Here is an 8778-nt window from a genome sequence, read left to right on the forward strand (position 1 = left end):
TGGTGTAAACTGGAGTGAATCAAAATTTTGACCTTTAACCCCAATAGCCTTTGTCTTACGTGAATTGGACCCTTTACGTAAAACACAAACGGTGACCTGCATCCAACCACATACCAGGTTTGGTGCAGTTGATGGAAGGATTTGGAGAATACTGTTTAAATGATTGTATGACATACAGCTGGAATTTTGTGCTTTTTTAAAGTCCTTCTGAATATAGATTCGTAGTGTTGTAAGTTACTTGAGTCCTGACGAGGGTCAAACAGTTAATGAGTTGCTTGATTGCACGTTTGCCAACAGGAAACCTTTAATTAAACCTTATTTATTATTTCTAATGTTACATATCAATCCTCACCTTTAGATTATGTTCATTAATAGAGAATAAAAATTAGGTAATTTTGCACAAAAAAACACTGCTGGATCAGGTCTTCATGGGTTTGATTTTCAATCTTCGTGGTTGTTTCGTAGAAGATATTCAGCCTGCAGAAACAAAATCCAAGATGTCAAAGGGTCATTGCAGAAATCCTGTTGTATGGCTGGGGGTGCCTGGCTGCCTTTTGTTTCTGTCTTCTGTTCTGTCTTTTGTTTTTCCTTCCAGGTGGCTTGCGTCAGGACTGAGTGGCTGTGTGGCTGAGCTATCAGGACCTCACCCTGATCACCTGAGGCTGGTCATGTGCAGCTCGTCAGGACTCACAGCTGTGGTGCATCTACATGGATTGGAGCATGGTTGCATTTAAGTCTGGAGTACACAGTGTGTATTTGCCAGAGACTCGACCTTGTGACCAGACGGGTGAGATCGTCGTCTCAAGAGCCATCTCATCATCATGGATGCAGAGACCGTACCAGGTTTGATGCCATGGTCTGTGAAAGAGGAGGGGGTGAGGTCTCACGCTCGTCAGCACACTTCCTGAGGTACAGTAGGTTTTGTGACTAACATTAGTACAGTCAGTGGTGTGGTGTCCCTCACACCTTATTATATTGAGCTGTTATGTTAGTCATCAGCTTCCACTGCAGTGGAAGAATGTGAACTGGGTGTTCCATGCCTGCAGGGTGGGAAGCTGATTAGTGATTAAGCCAGGAAGTGTTTGCTGTTTATGTACACCTTTGAGTGGTCTCTCTGTGTGTGGAGTGTGGACTCACATGATGGTTTCTTCTTTCACAGACTCGGTTTGTCGCGGCCACCTGGGGGGTGTCGGCGGGGTCCTTGGGTCCGAACTGTTTCTGGCTCCGGACCGTTTGTGCTGCTAGGAGCGCACCGTATTTCCACCTCACCAGACCGCGCACTTATTTGTTTGTAATTTAGCACATCACTGTTATGTTATTAAATTCTGTTATCCTTTGTACCGTGCTCTGCTTATTTTATACTGGGTCCTTCAAACGCTGGTCGGTTCTCCGTCCTGCGTCCGACACATAACAAATCCTGTCCTACAGATACGACTCCCTCAGAATCGAGAGGAGAAGAGCTGCTGTTTAAACTCTGAAGAGGACCAGAAAGTCCATGGGGTCCTCGGCTTTGATCCTGCAGCACTCCACCATGGCCTCGGTAAGTGACGGCATCACCTGCGTCATCAGGTAGCTCCTCAGAGGAAGAGAGCGAGCTCCCAGCAGCTCCTGATCCTCTTTCTCCACCTCTGACAATTTCTTCTTCTAACAAATTAAAAAGTATGTATCAGATCACACGGGAGCCGGTCGGGTTCTGACGGCTCACATTTCAGAATCAAAGCAGTGACTCTTTGTTTAGACCCTGATGCCAGCTCAGCCTCCTTCCTGCGCCTCCTCTCTGCCTCCTCTGTGGCCACTTCCTGCCTCCTTTCTGCTTCACACCTTCTGTCCTCCTCCCGCTACTCCTGTGGAGTCAGGCCATAGTTCTTGGGCGTCCCCACAGTCTGGGTGATCATCAATAAAGTACATCTGGACTCTGGAGAGGCTGTAAATCATAGTGCCAACAGGAGGCCCCAGCATAAGACCACAGAGAACTGAGACTTCTGGATTCACAAACGTGTCATGCTGTGGCATCAGCAGATATTAAAGCCTGAATCTCTGGATTACCAGATGAATGACTTCCACATTCAGCCAGTTGGAACCTGAGAATCTCTTCTCACCAGGAGGCTGAGGCTGGTGGACGCTCTGAGCTCAGGAGCTCCGAGCTGCAGTGGACCATGTCAATCGAGTGTCCGCACTAAGTTCAGTGTCGATATTGTACCTCCTATAAACACGAAACTTTTCACAGTGATACAGAAGACTGGGCAAGTGGACTGTCACATTTTGTAAAGGTGCCACCAGGGGGCGCCACAAATGCAAAAAGATCATCTGAAAAAACAGGCAGAGAACTGCACCAAACTCACCTGGTATGATTGAGATCCAGGGATTACAAGTAAATAAGGTAAACTGAGATGATTTTCATGGAATAAATACACAACAAATTATGAATAACCGTTAGGATAATTGAACTAGATAAAGTGTCCAAGTAAAGAATTTTTTATTATTATTATTAAAAAATACACAGCCTGTTTCATCTGAATTCACTGTTTGTGAGGGAAATATAGTGAAGGAAAATGATTGGAGTAGAAATAAGTTTTTGCATTAATGATCATAAATTTGTATGAATTGAAAAGAGAATGTTTCTATTGTCATTGTAATGCAAATTACAATGAAAATAAAGGCGATTCTGATTCTGAGGAAGTAAACAGAAAACACAGGTTTGATTGTTTTTCACACCAACATTTTATTTATATGTTATAAGTAATTACCTTTGCCATTTTTTGAACCTGTAGGTGAAAGACGTGTTTGGAAAATTGCTTTTTATGGACACATCATTTATGGCAGTGATTCCCAAAGTGTGGGCTGCAGCCCCCTGGTGGGATTGGAGTTGGGAGATCACAGGGGTTCAGCTTTCGGTTTGCTTCCTTTGTCTTTACGCACTGAAATACCTCCAGATTACTTGAATTGTGCAAACAACAACAACAAAACTTTAAATATTTTGTTAACAGCAGCCCATCCGCCATATCCCGTCATATTTGAATTCAGCATGCCAAAATCCCTAATAAATAGCACATTTTATTTCTGAGGCAGACAACGCTCGGTCTGTGCCAAAAGCACTGAGGTCTGATATTCCTGTACAGGCTGAGCAAGCGAGGTTAATAATTAGTTTATTTTGTGGCTAGTATATAGAAACAAACAAACTTACGGTATCACCCCAATATGAAAAGCTACTGACAGTTTTGGGCTCCTAGTCAGACCCGTTCACTTCACCTCCATGAAGAACTTGCTAACAGATGGTCCGGTCTTTAACTGATATGTTTTCAGTCTGTGTGTTTTTTCGATGCTGTTTAGACATTTATGGAGTATGTTCATGTCCGACTTGGTTTTTCTAATCGTGTTTTTAGCTTTCTGGTTTGTAATGAACAAATCTGATACGCAATCCAGACTGATTGTCACAGTAAACGGTATTAGGGAAATCAGCCACTCACTAGCGTTGTGGCGTCGTAGCCATATAATATGTAAAACTGGATATTGAGCCATCATGAATTTTCAATATGTCACCCACTGCGGCTATTTTTCAAAGTGAAAATTGAAAAATGTTCCAATCAGATCAAAAAATATAATCATGAATATTCCAGAAAGGTGTAGTTTGGACTATCAATGAGTGAATGTTATGGATTTATGAGGTAAAAATAGAAAAAAAGATTTCAAAGGTCAAATTTAGTTTTTACAGGGGTCAAAAGTTAACGTTGCTCCAATTTTGCTCCAATTTTCGTAAAAAGTGATGCAAATTATTGGCTTAGTTAATATGGTTTTAAAAAGGAATAGACTGCACCATCTGTCATGCTTAGTTATCCCATCACGGGGTGACATATGTCACAGAATCCAGTGGACGTTGACCTTGTTTGACCTTTACTTTGGAGACCAACCACATTAAAAGCTCACCTCTACTTGCCTCTACTGGTGGTTGGCTCTCACTGTGGTATTGTATCACTTCCTGTTCCGGAGCACAGCGGTGTTTTTCTGTATCTGTTAGCTGTTTAATCTGCGCAGTTAGATTGATCTAGTTATCTAGATAACGATTTGTTTCCCAGTGTAATCTTCACCTGCCTTAACTAAAGCACTCCTTCTGCTGAATCACCTCTAAATTATTTACACATTATTCACTTTAAGTGTTTTTAGGAATCCGCTAGCTTAGCGCAGCTACTAGCTCTTAGCCGATTTAGCATGGCGGCTTCTCCTCTCTCTCCCGCACTTTTCTGCTCTGGGTGTGAAATGTTTAGTTATTCCTCGGCCTCCTTTAGCAATAACGGTACTTGTAATAAGTGTAGCTTATTCGTAGCTTTGGAGGCCAGGCTGGGCGAATTGGAGACTCGGCTCCGCACCGTGGAAAATGCTACAGCTAGCCAGGCCCCTGTAGTCGGTGCGGACCAAGGTAGCTTAGCCGCCGTTAGTTCCCCTCTGGCAGATCCTGAGCAGCCGGGAAAGCAGGCCGACTGGGTGACTGTGAGGAGGAAGCGTAGTTCTAAACAGACGCCCCGTGTACACCGCCAACCCGTTCACATTTCTAACCGTTTTTCCCCACTCGGCGACACACCCGCCGAGGATCAAACTCTGGTTATTGGCGACTCTGTTTTGAGAAATGTGAAGTTAGCAACACCAGCAACCATAGTCAATTGTCTTCCGGGGTCCAGAGCAGGCGACATTGAAGGAAATTTGAAACTGCTGGCTAAGGCTAAGCGTAAATTTGGTAAGATTGTAATTCACGTCGGCAGTAATGACACCCGGTTACGCCAATCGGAGGTCACTAAAATTAACATTGAATCGGTGTGTAACTTTGCAAAAACAATGTCGGACTCTGTAGTTTTCTCTGGGCCCCTCCCCAATCGGACCAGGAGTGACATGTTTAGCCGCATGTTCTCCTTGAATTGCTGGCTGTCTGAGTGGTGTCCAAAAAATGAAGTGGGCTTCATAGATAATTGGCAAAGCTTCTGGGGAAAACCTGGTCTTGTTAGGAGAGACGGCATCCATCCCACTTTGGATGGAGCAGCTCTCATTTCTAGAAATCTGGCCAATTTTCTTAAATCCTCCAAACCGTGACTATCCAGGGTTGGGACCAGGAAGCAGAGTTGTAGTCTTACACACCTCTCTGCAGCTTCACTCCCCCTGCCATCCCCTCATTACCCCATCCCCATAGAGACGGTGTCTGCTCCCAGACCACCAATAACCAGCAAAAATCTATTTAAGCATAAAAATTCAAAAAGAAAAATAATATAGCACCTTCAATTGCACCACAGACTAAAACAGTTAAATGTGGTCTATTAAACATTAGGTCTCTCTCTTCTAAGTCCCTGTTGGTAAATGATATAATAATTGATCAACATATTGATTTATTCTGCCTTACAGAAACCTGGTTACAGCAGGATGAATATGTTAGTTTAAATGAGTCAACACCCCCGAGTCACACTAACTGTCAGAATGCTCGTAGCACGGGCCGGGGCGGAGGATTAGCAGCAATCTTCCATTCCAGCTTATTAATTAATCAAAAACCCAGACAGAGCTTTAATTCATTTGAAAGCTTGACTCTTAGTCTTGTCCATCCAAATTGGAAGTCCCAAAAACCAGTTTTATTTGTTATTATCTATCGTCCACCTGGTCGTTACTGTGAGTTTCTCTGTGAATTTTCAGACCTTTTGTCTGACTTAGTGCTTAGCTCAGATAAGATAATTATAGTGGGTGATTTTAACATCCACACAGATGCTGAGAATGACAGCCTCAACACTGCATTTAATCTATTATTAGACTCCATTGGCTTTGCTCAAAATGTAAATGAGTCCACCCACCACTTTAATCATATCTTAGATCTTGTTCTGACTTATGGTATGGAAATAGAAGACTTAACAGTATTCCCTGAAAACTCCCTTCTGTCTGATCATTTCTTAATAACATTTACATTTACTCTGATGGACTACCCAGCAGTGGGGAATAATTTTCATTACACTAGAAGTCTTTCAGAAAGTGCTGTAACTAGGTTTAAGGATATGATTCCTTCTTTATGTTCTCTAATGCCATATACCAACACAGTGCAGAGTAGCTACCTAAACTCTGTAAGTGAGATAGAGTATCTCGTCAATAGTTTACATCCTCATTGAAGACAACTTTGGATGCTGTAGCTCCTCTGAAAAAGAGAGCTTTAAATCAGAAGTGCCTGACTCTGTGGTATAACTCACAAACTCGTAGCTTAAAGCAGATAACCCGTAAGTTGGAGAGGAAATGGCGTCTCACTAATTTAGAAGATCTTCACTTAGCCTGGAAACAGAGTCTGTTGCTCTATAAAAAAAAAGCCCTCCGTAAAGCTAGGACATCTTTCTACTCATCACTAATCGAAGAAAATAAGAACAACCCCAGGTTTCTTTCAGCACTGTAGTCAGGCTGACAAAGAGTCAGAGCTCTATTGAGCTGAGTATTCCATTAACTTTAACTAGTAATGACTTCATGACTTTCTTTGCTAATAAAATTTTAACTATTAGAGAAAAAATTACTCATAACCATCCCAAAGACGTATCATTATCTTTGGCTGCTTTCAGTGATGCCGGTATTTGGTTAGACTCTTTCTCTCCGATTGTTCTGTCTGAGTTATTTTCATTAGTTACTTCATCCAAACCATCAACATGTCTATTAGACCCCATTCCTACCAGGCTGCTCAAGGAAGCCCTACCATTATTTAATGCTTCGATCTTAAATATGATCAATCTATCTTTGTTAGTTGGCTATGTACTAACTGATCATCTGCAGAGGAATGGTCTATTTGAAGAGTTTCAGTCAGGTTTTAGAATTCATCATAGTACAGAAACAGCATTAGTGAAGGTTACAAATGATCTTCTTATGGCCTCGGACAGTGGACTCATCTCCGTGCTTGTTCTGTTGGACCTCAGCGCTGCTTTTGATACTGTTGACCATAAAATTGTATTACAGAGATTAGAGCATGCCATAGGTATTAAAGGCACTGTGCTGCGGTGGTTTGAATCATATTTGTCTAATAGATTACAATTTGTTCATGTAAATGGGGAATCTTCTTCACAGACTAAAGTTTATTATGGAGTTCCACACGGTTCTGTGCTAGGACCAATTTTATTCACTTTATACATGCTTCCCTTAGGCAGTATTATTAGACGGTATTGCTTAAATTTTAATTGTTACGCAGATGATACCCAGCTTTATCTATCCATGAAGCCAGAGGACACACACCAATTAGCTAAACTGCAGGATTGTCTTACAGACATAAAGACATGGATGACCTCTAATTTCCTGCTTTTAAACTCAGATAAAACTGAAGTTATTGTACTTGGCCCCACAAATCTTAGAAACATGGTGTCTAACCAGATCCTTACTCTGGAAGGCATTACCCTGACCTCTAGTAATACTGTGAGAAATCTTGGAGTCATTTTTGATCAGGATATGTCATTCAAGCACATATTAAACAAATATGTAGGACTGCTTTTTTGCATTTACGCAATATCTCTAAAATTAGAAAGGTCTTGTCTCAGAGTGATGCTGAAAAACTAATTCATGCATTTATTTGCTCTAGGCTGGACTATTGTAATTCATTATTATCAGGTTGTCCTAAAAGTTCCCTAAAAAGCCTTCAGTTAATTCAAAATGCTGCAGCTAGAGTACTGACGGGGACTAGAAGGAGAGAGCATATCTCACCCATATTGGCCTCTCTTCATTGGCTTCCTGTTATTCTAGAATAGAATTTAAAATTCTTCTTCTTACTTATAAGGTTTTGAATAATCAGGTCCCATCTTATCTTAGGGACCTCGTAGTACCATATCACCCCAATAGAGCGCTTCGCTCTCAGACTGCAGGCTTACTTGTAGTTCCTAGGGTTTGTAAGAGTAGAATGGGAGGCAGAGCCTTCAGCTTTCAGGCTCCTCTCCTGTGGAACCAGCTCCCAATTCAGATCAGGGAGACAGACACCCTCTCTACTTTTAAGATTAGGCTTAAAACTTTCCTTTTTGCTAAAGCTTATAGTTAGGGCTGGATCAGGTGACCCTGAACCATCCCTTAGTTATGCTGCTATAGACGTAGACTGCTGGGGGGTTCCCATGATGCACTGTTTCTTTCTCTTTTTGCTCTGTATGCACCACTCTGCATTTAATCATTAGTGATTGATCTCTGCTCCCCTCCACAGCATGTCTTTTTCCTGGTTCTCCTCCCTCAGCCCCAACCAGTCCCAGCAGAAGACTGCCCCTCCCTGAGCCTGGTTCTGCTGGAGGTTTCTTCCTGTTAAAAGGGAGTTTTTCCTTCCCACTGTAGCCAAGTGCTTGCTTACAGGGGGTCGTTTTGACCGTTGGGGTTTTACATAATTATTGTATGGCCTTGCCTTACAATATAAAGCGCCTTGGGGCAACTGTTTGTTGTGATTTGGCGCTATATAAAAAAAAATTGATTGATTAAAAGCTGTTCCAGCTGTTCCTATTAGCTCAACCAATAATTTGCATCACATTTTACACTTTTTAACCAAAATTGAAGCAACTTTATCTTTTGACCCCTGTACAAACTGAAATTGACCTTTGTCATCCTTTTTTTCTCTTTTTTACCCCATAAAACCATAACATTCACTCATAGATCTTTACAATTAAAGGAATAATGTGTTATAGTTTTTAATATGATTGTCACATTATTTGAAAAATTGTTGCCATGGCTACCATGATGAATGTTCACACCTGTTCAATATCCAAATTTATTTTAAATGTATTTGGCTACATCTGTGCCAGATTTGGTGCTTTTATCACA

The 8778-nt window shown here is 41.7% G+C and overlaps 1 long non-coding RNA gene across 3 annotated transcripts in view; it reads right to left on the reverse strand.

The window, feature by feature from the left end:
- Positions 1-444: 444 nt before the first annotated feature.
- Positions 445-8778, reverse strand: part of LOC117503347 — an 18344-nt gene continuing 10010 nt past the window's right edge. For 2 of the 3 annotated variants that reach the window (XR_004558548.1, XR_004558547.1), the window contains 2 exons: positions 1486-1614; positions 445-477 (listed from right to left, as the gene is read on the reverse strand). This is a non-coding gene — a long non-coding RNA (uncharacterized LOC117503347). Of the gene's footprint in view, positions 478-1485; positions 1642-8778 lie in introns of all 3 variants that reach the window. The other variant, XR_004558546.1, reaches the window with a different exon arrangement.

Source organism: Thalassophryne amazonica, chromosome 21, assembly GCF_902500255.1.
Source record: "Thalassophryne amazonica chromosome 21, fThaAma1.1, whole genome shotgun sequence".
NCBI classification, from domain to species: Eukaryota; Metazoa; Chordata; class Actinopteri; order Batrachoidiformes; family Batrachoididae; genus Thalassophryne; species Thalassophryne amazonica.